Source organism: Anser cygnoides, chromosome W (genome assembly GCF_040182565.1).
Source record: "Anser cygnoides isolate HZ-2024a breed goose chromosome W, Taihu_goose_T2T_genome, whole genome shotgun sequence".
NCBI lineage: Eukaryota > Metazoa > Chordata > Aves > Anseriformes > Anatidae > Anser > Anser cygnoides.
In genome coordinates, this window is record NC_089911.1 from 12,286,688 (window position 1) to 12,303,810 (window position 17,123).

The following is a 17,123-nucleotide window of genomic DNA, read 5'->3' on the forward strand; positions in this document are numbered from 1 at the left end:
GGTGCCAGTGCATTCTCTGGACTCACTGCACTGCATCCCCAGTGGTGCCAGTACAGTCTCTGGACTCACTGCACTGCATCCCCAGTGCTGCCAGTGCACTCTCTGGACTCACTGCACTGCATCCCCAGTGCTGCCAGTGCACTCTCTGGACTCAGTGCACTGCATCCCCAGTGGAGCCAGTGCACTCTCTGGACCCACTGCACTGCATCCCCAGTGGTGCCAGTGCACTCTCTGGACTCACTGCAGTGCATCCCCAGTGGTGCCTGTGCACTCTCTTGACTCACCGGGGTGCATCCCCAGTGGTGCCAGTGCACTCTCTGGACTCGTTGCAGTGCATCCCCAGTGGTGCCAGTGCACTCTCTGGACTCAATGCACTGCATCCCCAGTGGTGCCAGTGCACTCTCTGGACCCACTGCACTGCATCCCCACTGGTGCCAGTGCACTCTATGGACTCACTGCAGTGCATCCCCACTGGTGCCAGTGCACTCTCTGGAGTCACTGCACTGCATCCCCACTGGTGTCAGTGCACTCTCTGGACTCACTGCACTGCATCCCCAGTGGTGCCAGTGCACTCTCTGGACTCACTGCACTGCATCCCCAGTGGGGCCAGTGCACTCTCTGGACTCACTGCACTGCATCCCCAGTGGTGCCAGTGCAGTCTCTGGACTCACTGCAGTGCATCCCCAGTGGTGCCAGTGCACTCTCTTGACTCACTGGGGTGCATCCCCAGTGGTGCCAGTGCACTCTCTGGACTCACTGCACTGCATCCCCAGTGGTGCCAGTGCACTCTCTGGACTCACTGCACTGCATCCCCAGTGCTGCCAGTGCACTCTCTGGACCCACTGCACTGCATCCCCAGTGGTGCCAGTGCACTCTATGGACTCACTGCACTGCATCCCCAGTGGTGCCAGTGCACTCTCTGGACTCACTGCACTGCATCCCCAATGTGCCAGTGCACTCTCTGGACTCACTGCACTGCATCCCCAGTGGTGCCAGTGCACTCTCTGGACCCACTGCACTGCATCCCCAGTGGTGCCAGTGCACTCTCTGGAGTCACTTCACTGCATCCCCTGTGGTGCCAGTGCACTCTCTGGACTCACTGCACTGCATCCCCAGTGGTGCCAGTGCACTCTCGGGACAAACTGCACTGCATCCCCAGTGGTGCCAGTGTACTCCCTGGAGTCACTGCACTGCATCCCCAGTGGTGCCAGTGCACTCTCTGGACTCACTGCACTCCATCCCCAGTGGTGCCAGTGCACTCTCTGGACTCACTGCACTGCATCACCACTGGTGTCAGTGCACTCTCTGGACCCACTGCACTGCATCCCCACTGGTGCCAGTGAACTCTCTGGACTCACTGCACTGCATCCCCAGTGGTGCCAGTGCACTCTCTGGACCCACGGCGCTGCATCCCCACTGGTGCCAGTGCACTCTCTGAGCTCACTGCACTGCATCCCCAGTGATGCCAGTGCACTCTCTGGACCCACTGCACTGCATCCCCAGTGGTGCCAGTGCACTCTCTGGACTCACTGCAGTGCATCCCCAGTGGTGCAGAGCACTCCCTGGAGTCACTGCAGTGCATCCCCAGTGGTGCCAGTGCACTCTCTGGAGTCACTGCACTGCATCCCCAGTGGTGCCAGTGCACTCTCTGGACCCACTGCACTGCATCCCCAGTGGTGCCAGTGCATACTCTGGACTCACTGCACTGCATTCCTAATGGTACCAGTGCACTCTCTGAACTCACTGCACTGCATCCCCAGTGGTGCCAGTGCACTCTCTGGACTCACTGCACTGCATCACCACTGGTGCCAGTGCACTCTCTGGACTCACTGCACTGCATCCGCAATGGTGCCAGTGCACTCTCTGAACTCACTGCACTGCATCCCCAGTGGTGCCAGTGCACTCTCTGGAGTCACTGCACTGCATCACCAGTGGTGCCAGTGCACTCTCTGGACCCACTGCACTGCATCCCCAGTGGTGCCAGTGCACTCTCTGGACTCACTGCACTGCATCCCCAGTGGTGACAGTGCACTCTCTGAACTCACTGCACTGCATCCCCAGTGGTGCCAGTGCACTCTCTGGAGTCACTGCACTGCATCACCAGTGGTGCCAGTGCACTCTCTGGACTCACTGCTCTGCATCCCCAGTGGTGCCAGTGCACTCTCTGGACCCACTGCACTGCATCCCGAATGGTGCCAGTGCACTCTCTGGACTCACTGCACTGCATCCCCAGTGGTGCCAGTGCACTCTCTGGACTCACTGCAGTGCATCCTTAGTGATGCCAGTGTACTCTCTGGACTCACTGCACTGCATCCCCAGTGGTGCCAGTGCACTCTCTGGACTCACTGCAGTGCATCCCCAATGGTGCCAGTGCACTCTCTGGACTCACTGCACTGCATCCCCACTGGTGCCAGTGCACTCTCTGGACTCACTGCACTGCATCCCCAGTGGTGCCAGTGCACTCTCTGGACTCACTGCACTGCATCCCCAGTGGTGCAGAGCACTCCCTGGAGTCACTGCAGTGCATCCCCAGTGGTGCCAGTGCACTCTCTGGACTCACTGCACTGCATCCCCAGTGGTGCCAGTGCACTCTCTGGACTCACTGCACTGCATCCCAGTGGTGCCAGTGCACTCTCCGGACCCACTGCACTGCATCCCCACTGGTGCCAGTGCATTCTCTGGACTCACTGCACTGCATCCCCAGTGGTGCCAGTACAGTCTCTGGACTCACTGCACTGCATCCCCAGTGCTGCCAGTGCACTCTCTGGACTCACTGCACTGCATCCCCAGTGGTGCCAGTGCACTCTCTGGACTCAGTGCACTGCATCCCCAGTGGAGCCAGTGCACTCTCTGGACCCACTGCACTGCATCCCCAGTGGTGCCAGTGCACTCTCTGGACTCACTGCAGTGCATCCCCAGTGGTGCCTGTGCACTCTCTTGACTCACCGGGGTGCATCCCCAGTGGTGCCAGTGCACTCTCTGGACTCGTTGCAGTGCATCCCCAGTGGTGCCAGTGCACTCTCTGGACTCACTGCACTGCATCCCCAGTGCTGCCAGTGCACTCTCTGGACCCACTGCACTGCATCCCCACTGGTGCCAGTGCACTCTATGGACTCACTGCAGTGCATCCCCACTGGTGCCAGTGCACTCTCTGGAGTCACTGCACTGCATCCCCACTGGTGCCAGTGCACTCTCTGGACTCCCTGCACTGCATCCCCAGTGGTGCCAGTGCACTCTCTGGACTCACTGCACTGCATCCCCAGTGGGGCCAGTGCACTCTCTGGACTCACTGCACTGCATCCCCAGTGGTGCCATTGCAGTCTCTGGACTCACTGCAGTGCATCCCCAGTGGTGCCAGTGCACTCTCTTGACTCACTGGGGTGCATCCCCAGTGGTGCCAGTGCACTCTCTGGACTCACTGCACTGCATCCCCAGTGGTGCCAGTGCACTCTCTGGACTCACTGCACTGCATCCCCAGTGCTGCCAGTGCACTCTCTGGACCCACTGCACTGCATCCCCAGTGGTGCCAGTGCACTCTATGGACTCACTGCACTGCATCCCCAGTGGTGCCAGTACACTCTCTGGACTCACTGCACTGCATCCCCAATGTGCCAGTGCACTCTCTGGACTCACTGCACTGCATCCCCAGTGGTGCCAGTGCACTCTCTGGACCCACTGCACTGCATCCCCAGTGGTGCCAGTGCACTCTCTGGAGTCACTTCACTGCATCCCCAGTGGTGCCAGTGCACTCTCTGGACTCACTGCACTGCATCCCCAGTGGTGCCAGTGCACTCTCGGGACAAACTGCACTGCATCCCCAGTGGTGCCAGTGTACTCCCTGGAGTCACTGCACTGCATCCCCAGTGGTGCCAGTGCACTCTCTGGACTCACTGCACTCCATCCCCAGTGGTGCCAGTGCACTCTCTGGACTCACTGCACTGCATCACCACTGGTGTCAGTGCACTCTCTGGACCCACTGCACTGCATCCCCACTGGTGCCAGTGAACTCTCTGGACTCACTGCACTGCATCCCCAGTGGTGCCAGTGCACTCTCTGGACCCACGGCGCTGCATCCCCACTGGTGCCAGTGCACTCTCTGAGCTCACTGCACTGCATCCCCAGTGATGCCAGTGCAGTCTCTGGACTGACTGCACTGCATCCCCAGTGGTTCCAGTGCACTCTCTGGACTCACTGCACTGCATCCCCGGTGGTGCCAGTGCACTCTCTGGAGTCACTGCACTGCATCCCCACTGGTGCCAGTGCACTCTCTGGACTCACTGCACTGCATCCACACTGGTGCCAGTGCACTCTCTGGACTCACTGCACTGCATCCCCAGTGGTGCCAGTGCACTCTCTGGACTCAACGGGGTGCATCCCCAGTGGTGCCAGTGCACTCTCTGGACCCACTGCACTGCATCCCCAGTGGTGCCAGTGCACTCTCTGGACTCACTGCACTGCATCCCCACTGGTGCCAGTGCACTCTCTGGACTCACTGCACTGCATCCCCAGTGGTGCCAGTGCACTCTCTGGACTCACCGGAGTGCATCCCAGTGGTGCCAGTGCACTCTCTGGACTCACTGCACTGCATCCCCAGTGGGCCAGTGCACTCTCTGGATTCACCGCAGTACATCTCCAGTGGTGCCAGTGCACTCTCTGGACTCACTGCACTGCATCCCCACTGGTGCCAGTACACTGTCTGGTGTCACTGCACTGCATCCCCAGTGGTGCCAGTGAACTCTCTGGACTCACTGCACTGCATCCCCAGTGGGGCCAGTGCACTCTCTGGACCCACTGCACCGCATTACCACTGGTGCCACTGCACTCTCTGGACTCACTGCATTGCATCCCCAGTGGTGCCAGTGTACTCTCTGGACTCACTGCATTGCATCCGCACTGCCAGTGTGACTCAGTGCACTCTCTGGACTCACTGCACTGCATCCCCAGTGGTGCCAGTGCACTCTCTGGACTAACTGCACTGCATCCCCAGTGGTGCCAGTGCACTCTCTAGTCTCACTGCACTGCATCCCCAGTGGTGCAGAGCACTCCCTGGAGTCACTGCAGTGCATCTCCAGTGGTGCCAGTGCACTCTCTGGATTCACTGCACTGCATCTCCACTGGTGCCAGTGCACTCTCTAGACTCACTGCACTGCATCCCCAGTGGTGCCAGTGCACTCTCTGGACTCACTGCACTGCATCTCCAGTGGTGCCAGTGCACTCTCTGGACTCACTGCACTGCATCACCACTGGTGCCAGTGCACTCTCTGTACTCACTGCACTGCATCCCCACTGGTGCCAGTGCTCTCTCTGGACTCACTTCACTGCTTCACCACTGGTGCCAGTGCACTCTCTGGACTCACTGCACTGCATCCCCAGTGGTGCCAGTGCACTCTCTGAACTCACTGCACTGCATCCCCAGTGGTGCCAGTGCACTCTCTGGACTCACTGCACTGCATCCCCAGTGGTGCCAGTGCACTCTCTGGACTCACTGCACTGCATATCCACTGGTGCCAGTGCACTCTCTGGACACACTGCACTGCATCCCCAGTGGTGCCAGTGCACTCTCTGGACCCACTGCACTGCATCCCCAGTGGTGCCAGTGCACTCTCTGCACTCACTGCACTGCATCCCCAGTGGTGCCAGTGCACTCTCTGGACTCACTGCAGTGCATCCCCAGTGGTGCCAGTGCACTCTCTGGACTCACTGCAGTGCATCCCCAGTGGTGCCAGTGCACTCTCTGGACTAACTGCACTGCATCCCCAGTGGTGACAGTGCACTCTCTGGACTCACTGCACTGCATCCCCACTGGTGCCAGTGCACTCTCTGGACTAACTGCACTGCATCCCCAGTGGTGCCAGTGCACTCTCTAGTCTCACTGCACTGCATCCCCAGTGGTGCAGAGCACTCCCTGGAGTCACTGCAGTGCATACCCAGTGGTGCCAGTGCACTCTCTGGACTCACTGCACTGCATCCCCAGTGGTGCCAGTGCACTCTCTGGACCCACTGCACTGCATCCCCAGTGGTGCCAGTGCATTCTCTGGACTCACTGCACTGCATCCCTAATGGTACCAGTGCACTCTCTGAACTCACTGCACTGCATCCCCAGTGGTGCCAGTGCACTCTCTGGACTCACTGCACTGCATCCCCAGTGGTGCCAGTGCACTCTCTGGACTCACTGCACTGCATCCCCAGTGGTGCCAGTGCACTCTCTGGAGTCACTGCACTGCATCCCCAGTGGTGCCAGTGCACTCTCTGGACTCACTGCACTGCATCCCCAGTGGTGACAGTGCACTCTCTGAACTCACTGCAGTGCATCCCCAGTGGTGCCAGTGCACTCTCTGGAGTCACTGCACTGCATCACCAGTGGTGCCAGTGCACTCTCTGGACTCACTGCTCTGCATCCCCAGTGGTGCCAGTGCACTCTCTGGACCCACTGCACTGCATCCCGAATGGTGCCAGTGTACTCTCTGGACTCACTGCACTGCATCCCCAGTGGTGCCAGTGCACTCTCTGGACTCACTGCAGTGCATCCCCAATGGTGCCAGTGCACTCTCTGGACTCACTGCACTGCATCCCCAGTGGTGCCAGTGCACTCTCTGGACCCACTGCACTGCATCCCCAATGGTGCCAGTGCACTCTCTGGACTCACTGCACTGCATCCCCAGTGGTGCCAGTGCACTCTCTGGTCTCACTGCAGTGCATCCCCAGTGGTGCCAGTGCACTCTCTGGACTCACTGCACTGCATCCCCAGTGGTGCCAGTGCATTCTCTGGACTCACTGCACTCCATCCCCAGTGCTGCCAGTGCACTCTATGGACTCACTGCACTGCATCCCCAGTGGTGCCAGTGCACTCTCTGGACTCACTGCACTGCATCCCCAATGTGCCAGTGCACTCTCTGGACTCACTGCACTGCATCCCCAGTGGTGCCAGTGCACTCTCTGGACTCACTGCACTGCATCCCCAGTGGTGCCAGTGCACTCTCTGGACCCACTGCACTGCATCCCCAGTGGTGCCAGTGCACTCTCTGGAGTCACTGCACTGCATCCCCAGTGGTGCCAGTGCACTCTCTGGACTCACTGCACTGCATCACCAGTGGTGCCAGTGCACTCTCTGGACTCACTGCAGTGCATCCCCAGTGGTGCCAGTGCACTCCCTGGACTCACTGCACTGCATCTCCACTGGTGCCAGTGCACTCTCTGGACTAACTGCACTGCATCCTCACTGGTGCCAGTGCACTCTCTGCACTCACTGCACTGCATCCCCAGTGGTGCCAGTGTACTCTCTGGACTCACTGCACTGCATCCCCACTGGTGGTAGTGCTCTCTCTGGACTCACTGCACTGCTTCACCACTGGTGCCAGTGCACTCTCTGGACTCACCGGGGTGCATCCCCAGTGGTGCCAGTGCACTCTCTGGACTCACCGGGGTGCATCCCAGTGGTGCCAGTGCACTCTCTGGACCCACTGCACTGCATCCCCAGTGGTGCCAGTGCATTCTCTGGACTCACTGCACTGCATCCCCAGTGGTGCCAGTGCACTCTCTGGACTCACTGCACTGCATCCCCAGTGGTGCCAGTGCATTCTCTGGACTCACTGCACTGCATCCCCAGTGGTGCCAGTGCACTCTCTGGACTCACTGCACTGCATCCCCAGTGGTGCCAGTGCACTCTCTGAACTCACTGCACTGCATCCCCAGTGGTGCCAGTGCACTCTCTGGACTCACTGCACTGCATCCCCAATGGTGCCAGTGCACTCTCTGGACTCACTGCACTGCATCCCCAGTGGTGCCAGTGCACTCTCTGGAGTCACTGCACTGCATCCCCAGTGATGCCAGTGAACTCTCTGGACTCACTGCACTGCATCCCCAGTGGTGCCAGTGCACTCTCTGGACTCACTGCAGTGCATCCCCAGTGGTGCCAGTGCACTCTCTGGACTCACTGCAGTGCATCCCCAGTGGTGCCAGTGCACTCTCTGGACTCACTGCACTGCATCCCCAGTGGTGCCAGTGCACTCTCTGGACTCACCGGGGTGCACCCCCAGTGGTGCCAGTGCACTCTCTGGACTCACTGCACGCATCCCAGTGGTGCCAGTGCACTCTCTGGACTCACTGCACTGCATCCCCAGTGGTGCCAGTGTGCTCTCTGGACTCACTGCACTGCATCCCCAGTGGTGGCAGTGCTCTCTCTGGACTCACTGCACTGCTTCACCACTGGTGCCAGTGCACTCTCTGCACTCACAGCACTGCATCCCCAGTGGTGCCAGTGCACTCTCTGGACTCACTGCACTGCATCCCCAGTGGTGCCAGTGCACTCTCTGGACTCACTGCACTGCATCCCCACTGGTGCCACTGCACTCTCTGGACTCACTGCACTGCATCCCCACTGGTGCCACTGCACTCTCTGGACTCACTGCACTGCATCCCCAGTGGTGCCAGTGCACTCTCTGGACCCACAGCACTGCATCCCCAGTGGTGCCAGTGCACTCTCTGGACTCACTGCACTGCATCCCCAGTGGTGCCAGTGCACTCTCTGGACTCACCGGGGTGCATCCCCAGTGATGCCAGTGCAGTCTCTGGACTCACTGCACTGCATCTCCAGTGGTGCCAGTGCACTCTCTGGACTCACTGCACTGCATCCCCAGTGGTGCCAGTGCACTCTCTGGACTCACTGCAGTGCATCCCCAGTGGTGCCAGTGCACTCTCTGGACTCACTGCTCTGCATTCCCAGTGGTGCCAGTGCACTCTCTGGACTAACTGCACTGCATCCCCAGTGGTGCCAGTGCACTCTCTAGTCTCAGTGCAGTGCATCCCCAGTGGTGCCAGTGCGCTCTCTGGATTCACTGCACTGCATCCCCAGTGGTGCCAGTGCACTCTCTGGACTCACTGCACTGCATCCCCACTGGTGCCAGTGCACTCTCTGGACTCACTGCAGTGCATCCCCAGTGGTGCCAGTGCACTCTCTGGACTCACTGCACTGCATCCCCAGTGGTGCAGAGCACTCCCTGGAGTCACTGCAGTGCATCCCCAGTGGTGCCAGTGCACTCTCTGGACTCACTGCAGTGTATCCCCAGTGCTGCCAGTGCACTCTCTGGACTCAGTGCACTGCATCCCCAGTGGTGCCAGTGCACTCTCTGGACCCACTGCACTGCATCCCCAGTGGTGCCAGTGCACTCTCTGGACTCACTGCACTGCATCCCCAGTGGTGCCTGTGCACTCTCTTGACTCACCGGGGTGCATCCCCAGTGGTGCCAGTGCACTCTCTGGACTCACTGCAGTGCATCCCCAGTGGTGCCAGTGCACTCTCTGGACTCACTGCACTGCATCCCCAGTGCTGCCAGTGCACTCTCTGGACCCACTGCACTGCATCCCCACTGGTGCCAGTGCACTCTATGGACTCACTGCACTGCATCCCCAGTGGTGCCAGTGCACTCTCTGGAGTCACTGCACTGCATCCCCACTGGTGCCAGTGCACTCTCTGGACTCCCTGCACTGCATCCCCAGTGGTGCCAGTGCACTCTCTGGACTCACTGCACTGCATCCCCAGTGGGGCCAGTGCACTCTCTGGACTCACTGCACTGCATCCCCAATGGTGCCATTGCAGTCTCTGGACTCACTGCAGTGCATCCCCAGTGGTGCCAGTGCACTCTCTTGACTCACTGGGGTGCATCCCCAGTGGTGCCAGTGCACTCTCTGGACTCACTGCACTGCATCCCCAGTGCTGCCAGTGCACTCTCTGGACCCACTGCACTGCATCCCCAGTGGTGCCAGTGCACTCTATGGACTCACTGCACTGCATCCCCAGTGGTGCCAGTGCACTCTCTGGACTCACTGCACTGCATCCCCAATGTGCCAGTGCACTCTCTGGACTCACTGCACTGCATCCCCAGTGGTGCCAGTGCACTCTCTGGACTCACTGCACTGCATCCCCAGTGCTGCCAGTGCACTCTCTGGAGTCGCTTCACTGCATCCCCAGTGGTGCCAGTGCACTCTCTGGACTCACTGCACTGCATCCCCAGTGGTGCGAGTGCACTCTCTGGAGTCACTGCACTGCATCCCCAGTGGTGCCAGTGCACACTCTGGAGTCACTGCACTGCTTCCCCAGTGCTTCCAGTGCACGCTCTGGACTCACTGCACTTCTTCCCCACTGGTGCCAGTGCACTCTCGGGACTCACTGCACTGCATCCCCAGTGGTGCCAGTGCACTCCCTGGAGTCACTGCACTGCATCCCCAGTGGTGCCAGTGCACTCTCTGGACTCACTGCACTCCATCCCCAGTGGTGCCAGTGCACTCTCTGGACTCACTGCACTGCATCCCCACTGGTGTCAGTGCACTCTCTGGACCCACTGCACTGCATCCCCACTGGTGCCAGTGAACTCTCTGGACTCACTGCACTGCATTGCCAGTGGTGCCAGTGCACTCTCTGGACCCACGGCGCTGCATCCCCAATGGTGCCAGTGCACTCTCTGAGCTCACTGCACTGCATCCCCAGTGATGCCAGTGCAGTCTCTGGACTGACGGCACTGCATCCCCAGTGGTTCCAGTGCACTCTCTGGACTCACTGCACTGCATCCCCGGTGGTGCCAGTGCACTCTCTGGACTCACTGCACTGCATCCCCACTGGTGCCAGTGCACTCTCTGGACCCACTGCACTGCATCCCCAGTGGTGCCAGTGCACTCTCTGGACTCACTGCACTGCATCCCCAGTGGTGCCAGTGCACTCTCTGGACTCAACGGGGTGCATCCCCAGTGGTGCCAGTGCACTCTCTGGACCCACTGCACTGCATCCCCAGTGGTGCCAGTGCACTCTCTGGACTCACTGCACTGCATCCCCAGTGGTGCCAGTGCACTCGCTGGACTCACTGCACTGCATCCCCACTGGTGCCAGTGCACTCTCTGGACTCACTGCACTGCATCCCCAGTGGTGCCAGTGCACTCTCTGGACTCACCGGAGTGCATCCCAGTGGTGCCAGTGCACTCTCTGGACTCACTGCTCTGCATCCCCAGTGGTGCCAGTGCACTCTCTGGATTCACCGCAGTACATCTCCAGTGGTGCCAGTGCACTCTCTGGACTCACTGCACTGCATCCCCACTGGTGCCAGTACACTGTCTGGTGTCACTGCACTCCATCCCCAGTGGTGCCAGTGAACTCTCTGGACTCACTGCACTGCATCCCCACTGGTGCCAGTGCACTCTCTGGACTCACTGCACTGCATCCCCAGTGGTGCCAGTGCACTCTCTGGACCCACTGCACCGCATCACCACTGGTGCCACTGCACTCTCTGGACTCACTGCATTGCATCCCCAGTGGTGCCAGTGTACTCTCTGGACTCACTGCATTGCATCCGCACTGGTGCCAGTGCACTCTCTGGACTCACTGCACTGCATCCCCAGTGGTGCCAGTGCACTCTCTGGAATCACTGCACTGCATCCCCAGTGGTGCCAGTGCACTCTCTGGACTAACTGCACTGCATCCCCAGTGGTGCCAGTGCACTCTCTAGTCTCACTGCACTGCATCCCCAGTGGTGCAGAGCACTCCCTGGAGTCACTGCAGTGCATCTCCAGTGGTGCCAGTGCACTCTCTGGATTCACTGCACTGCATCTCCACTGGTGCCAGTGCACTCTCTAGACTCACTGCACTGCATCCGCAGTGGTGCCAGTGCACTCTCTGGACTCACTGCACTGCATCTCCAGTGGTGCCAGTGCACTCTCTGGACTCACTGCACTGCATCCCCACTGGTGCCAGTGCACTCTCTGTACTCACTGCACTGCATCCCCACTGGTGCCAGTGCTCTCTCTGGACTCACTTCACTGCTTCACCACTGGTGCCAGTGCACTCTCTGAACTCACTGCACTGCATCCCCAGTGGTGCCAGTGCACTCTCTGGACTCACTGCACTGCATCCCCAGTGGTGCCAGTGCACTCTCTGCACTCACTGCACTGCATCCCCAGTGGTGCCAGTGCACTCTCTGGACACACTGCACTGCATCTCCAGTGGTGCCAGTGCACTCTCTGGACCCACTGCACTGCATCCCCAGTGGTGCCAGTGCACTCTCTGGACTCACTGCACTGCATCCCCAGTGGTGCCAGTGCACTCTCTGGACTCACTGCAGTGCATCCCCAGTGGTGCCAGTGCACTCTCTGGAGTCACTGCAGTGCATCCCCAGTGGTGCCAGTGCACTCTCTGGAGTCACTGCACTGCATCCCCAGTGGTGCCAGTGCACTCTCTGGACTCACTGCACTGCATCCCCAGTGGTGCCAGTGCACTCTCTGGACTCACCGGGGTGCATCCCCAGTGATGCCAGTGCAGTCTCTGGACTCACTGCACTGCATCTCCAGTGGTGCCAGTGCACTCTCTGGACTCACTGCACTGCATCCCCAGTGGTGCCAGTGCACTCTCTGGACTCACTGCAGTGCATCCCCAGTGGTGCCAGTGCACTCTCTGGACTCACTGCTCTGCATTCCCAGTGGTGCCAGTGCACTCTCTGGACTAACTGCACTGCATCCCCAGTGGTGCCAGTGCACTCTCTAGTCTCAGTGCAGTGCATCCCCAGTGGTGCCAGTGCGCTCTCTGGATTCACTGCACTGCATCCCCAGTGGTGCCAGTGCACTCTCTGGACTCACTGCACTGCATCCCCACTGGTGCCAGTGCACTCTCTGGACTCACTGCAGTGCATCCCCAGTGGTGCCAGTGCACTCTCTGGACTCACTGCACTGCATCCCCAGTGGTGCAGAGCACTCCCTGGAGTCACTGCAGTGCATCCCCAGTGGTGCCAGTGCACTCTCTGGACTCACTGCAGTGTATCCCCAGTGCTGCCAGTGCACTCTCTGGACTCAGTGCACTGCATCCCCAGTGGTGCCAGTGCACTCTCTGGACCCACTGCACTGCATCCCCAGTGGTGCCAGTGCACTCTCTGGACTCACTGCAGTGCATCCCCAGTGGTGCCTGTGCACTCTCTTGACTCACCGGGGTGCATCCCCAGTGGTGCCAGTGCACTCTCTGGACTCACTGCAGTGCATCCCCAGTGGTGCCAGTGCACTCTCTGGACTCACTGCACTGCATCCCCAGTGCTGCCAGTGCACTCTCTGGACCCACTGCACTGCATCCCCACTGGTGCCAGTGCACTCTATGGACTCACTGCACTGCATCCCCAGTGGTGCCAGTGCACTCTCTGGAGTCACTGCACTGCATCCCCACTGGTGCCAGTGCACTCTCTGGACTCCCTGCACTGCATCCCCAGTGGTGCCAGTGCACTCTCTGGACTCACTGCACTGCATCCCCAGTGGGGCCAGTGCACTCTCTGGACTCACTGCACTGCATCCCCAATGGTGCCATTGCAGTCTCTGGACTCACTGCAGTGCATCCCCAGTGGTGCCAGTGCACTCTCTTGACTCACTGGGGTGCATCCCCAGTGGTGCCAGTGCACTCTCTGGACTCACTGCACTGCATCCCCAGTGGTGCCAGTGCACTCTCTGGACTCACTGCACTGCATCCCCAGTGCTGCCAGTGCACTCTCTGGACCCACTGCACTGCATCCCCAGTGGTGCCAGTGCACTCTATGGACTCACTGCACTGCATCCCCAGTGGTGCCAGTGCACTCTCTGGACTCACTGCACTGCATCCCCAATGTGCCAGTGCACTCTCTGGACTCACTGCACTGCATCCCCAGTGGTGCCAGTGCACTCTCTGGACTCACTGCACTGCATCCCCAGTGCTGCCAGTGCACTCTCTGGAGTCGCTTCACTGCATCCCCAGTGGTGCCAGTGCACTCTCTGGACTCACTGCACTGCATCCCCAGTGGTGCGAGTGCACTCTCTGGAGTCACTGCACTGCATCCCCAGTGGTGCCAGTGCACACTCTGGAGTCACTGCACTGCTTCCCCAGTGCTTCCAGTGCACGCTCTGGACTCACTGCACTTCTTCCCCACTGGTGCCAGTGCACTCTCGGGACTCACTGCACTGCATCCCCAGTGGTGCCAGTGCACTCCCTGGAGTCACTGCACTGCATCCCCAGTGGTGCCAGTGCACTCTCTGGACTCACTGCACTCCATCCCCAGTGGTGCCAGTGCACTCTCTGGACTCACTGCACTGCATCCCCACTGGTGTCAGTGCACTCTCTGGACCCACTGCACTGCATCCCCACTGGTGCCAGTGAACTCTCTGGACTCACTGCACTGCATTGCCAGTGGTGCCTGTGCACTCTCTGGACCCACGGCGCTGCATCCCCACTGGTGCCAGTGCACTCTCTGAGCTCACTGCACTGCATCCCCAGTGATGCCAGTGCAGTCTCTGGACTGACGGCACTGCATCCCCAGTGGTTCCAGTGCACTCTCTGGACTCACTGCACTGCATCCCCGGTGGTGCCAGTGCACTCTCTGGACTCACTGCACTGCATCCCCACTGGTGCCAGTGCACTCTCTGGACCCACTGCACTGCATCCCCAGTGGTGCCAGTGCACTCTCTGGACTCACTGCACTGCATCCCCAGTGGTGCCAGTGCACTCTCTGGACTCAACGGGGTGCATCCCCAGTGGTGCCAGTGCACTCTCTGGACCCACTGCACTGCATCCCCAGTGGTGCCAGTGCACTCTCTGGACTCACTGCACTGCATCCCCAGTGGTGCCAGTGCACTCGCTGGACTCACTGCACTGCATCCCCACTGGTGCCAGTGCACTCTCTGGACTCACTGCACTGCATCCCCAGTGGTGCCAGTGCACTCTCTGGACTCACCGGAGTGCATCCCAGTGGTGCCAGTGCACTCTCTGGACTCACTGCACTGCATCCCCAGTGGTGCCAGTGCACTCTCTGGATTCACCGCAGTACATCTCCAGTGGTGCCAGTGCACTCTCTGGACTCACTGCACTGCATCCCCACTGGTGCCAGTACACTGTCTGGTGTCACTGCACTCCATCCCCAGTGGTGCCAGTGAACTCTCTGGACTCACTGCACTGCATCCCCACTGGTGCCAGTGCACTCTCTGGACTCACTGCACTGCATCCCCAGTGGTGCCAGTGCACTCTCTGGACCCACTGCACCGCATCACCACTGGTGCCACTGCACTCTCTGGACTCACTGCATTGCATCCCCAGTGGTGCCAGTGTACTCTCTGGACTCACTGCATTGCATCCGCACTGGTGCCAGTGCACTCTCTGGACTCACTGCACTGCATCCCCAGTGGTGCCAGTGCACTCTCTGGAATCACTGCACTGCATCCCCAGTGGTGCCAGTGCACTCTCTGGACTAACTGCACTGCATCCCCAGTGGTGCCAGTGCACTCTCTAGTCTCACTGCACTGCATCCCCAGTGGTGCAGAGCACTCCCTGGAGTCACTGCAGTGCATCTCCAGTGGTGCCAGTGCACTCTCTGGATTCACTGCACTGCATCTCCACTGGTGCCAGTGCACTCTCTAGACTCACTGCACTGCATCCCCAGTGGTGCCAGTGCACTCTCTGGACTCACTGCACTGCATCTCCAGTGGTGCCAGTGCACTCTCTGGACTCACTGCACTGCATCCCCACTGGTGCCAGTGCACTCTCTGTACTCACTGCACTGCATCCCCACTGGTGCCAGTGCTCTCTCTGGACTCACTTCACTGCTTCACCACTGGTGCCAGTGCACTCTCTGAACTCACTGCACTGCATCCCCAGTGGTGCCAGTGCACTCTCTGGACTCACTGCACTGCATCCCCAGTGGTGCCAGTGCACTCTCTGCACTCACTGCACTGCATCCCCAGTGGTGCCAGTGCACTCTCTGGACACACTGCACTGCATCTCCAGTGGTGCCAGTGCACTCTCTGGACCCACTGCACTGCATCCCCAGTGGTGCCAGTGCACTCTCTGGACTCACTGCACTGCATCCCCAGTGGTGCCAGTGCACTCTCTGGACTCACTGCAGTGCATCCCCAGTGGTGCCAGTGCACTCTCTGGACTCACTGCAGTGCATCCCCAGTGGTGCCAGTGCACTCTCTGGACTAACTGCACTGCATCCCCAGTGGTGACAGTGCACTCTCTGGACTCACTGCACTGCATCCCCAGTGTTGCCAGTGCACTCTCTGGACTCACTGCACTGCATCCCCACTGGTGCCAGTGCACTCTCTGGACTAACTGCACTGCATCCCCAGTGGTGCCAGTGCACTCTCTAGTCTCATTGCACTGCATCCCCAGTGGTGCAGAGCACTCCCTGGAGTCACTGCAGTGCATCCCCAGTGGTGCCAGTGCACTCTCTGGAGTCACTGCACTGCATCCCCAGTGGTGCCAGTGCACTCTCTGGACCCACTGCACTGCATCCCCAGTGGTGCCAGTGCATTCTCTGGACTCACTGCACTGCATCCCTAATGGTACCAGTGCACTCTCTGAACTCACTGCACTGCATCCCCAGTGGTGCCAGTGCACTCTCTGGACTCACTGCACTGCATCCCCAGTGGTGCCAGTGCACTCTCTGGAGTCACTGCACTGCATCACCAGTGGTGCCAGTGCACTCTCTGGACCCACTGCACTGCATCCCCAGTGGTGCCAGTGCACTCTCTGGACTCACTGCACTGCATCCCCAGTGGTGACAGTGCACTCTCTGAACTCACTGCACTGCATCCCCAGTGGTGCCAGTGTACTCTCTGGAGTCACTGCACTGCATCACCAGTGGTGCCAGTGCACTCTCTGGACTCACTGCTCTGCATCCCCAGTGGTGCCAGTGCACTCTCTGGACCCACTGCACTGCATCCCGAATGGTGCCAGTGCACTCTCTGGACTCACTGCACTGCATTCCCAGTGGTGCCAGTGCACTCTCTGGACTCACTGCACTGCATCCCCAGTGGTGCCAGTGCACTCTCTGGACTCACTGCACTCCATCCCCAGTGGTGCCAGTGCACTCTCTGGACTCACTGCACTGCATCCCCACTGGTGTCAGTGCACTCTCTGGACCCACTGCACTGCATCCCCACTGGTGCCAGTGAACTCTCTGGACTCACTGCACTGCATTGCCAGTGGTGCCTGTGCACTCTCTGGACCCACGGCGCTGCATCCCCACTGGTGCCAGTGCACTCTCTGAGCTCACTGCACTGCATCCCCAGTGATGCCAGTGCAGTCTCTGGACTGACGGCACTGCATCCCCAGTGGTTCCAGTGCACTCTCTGGACTC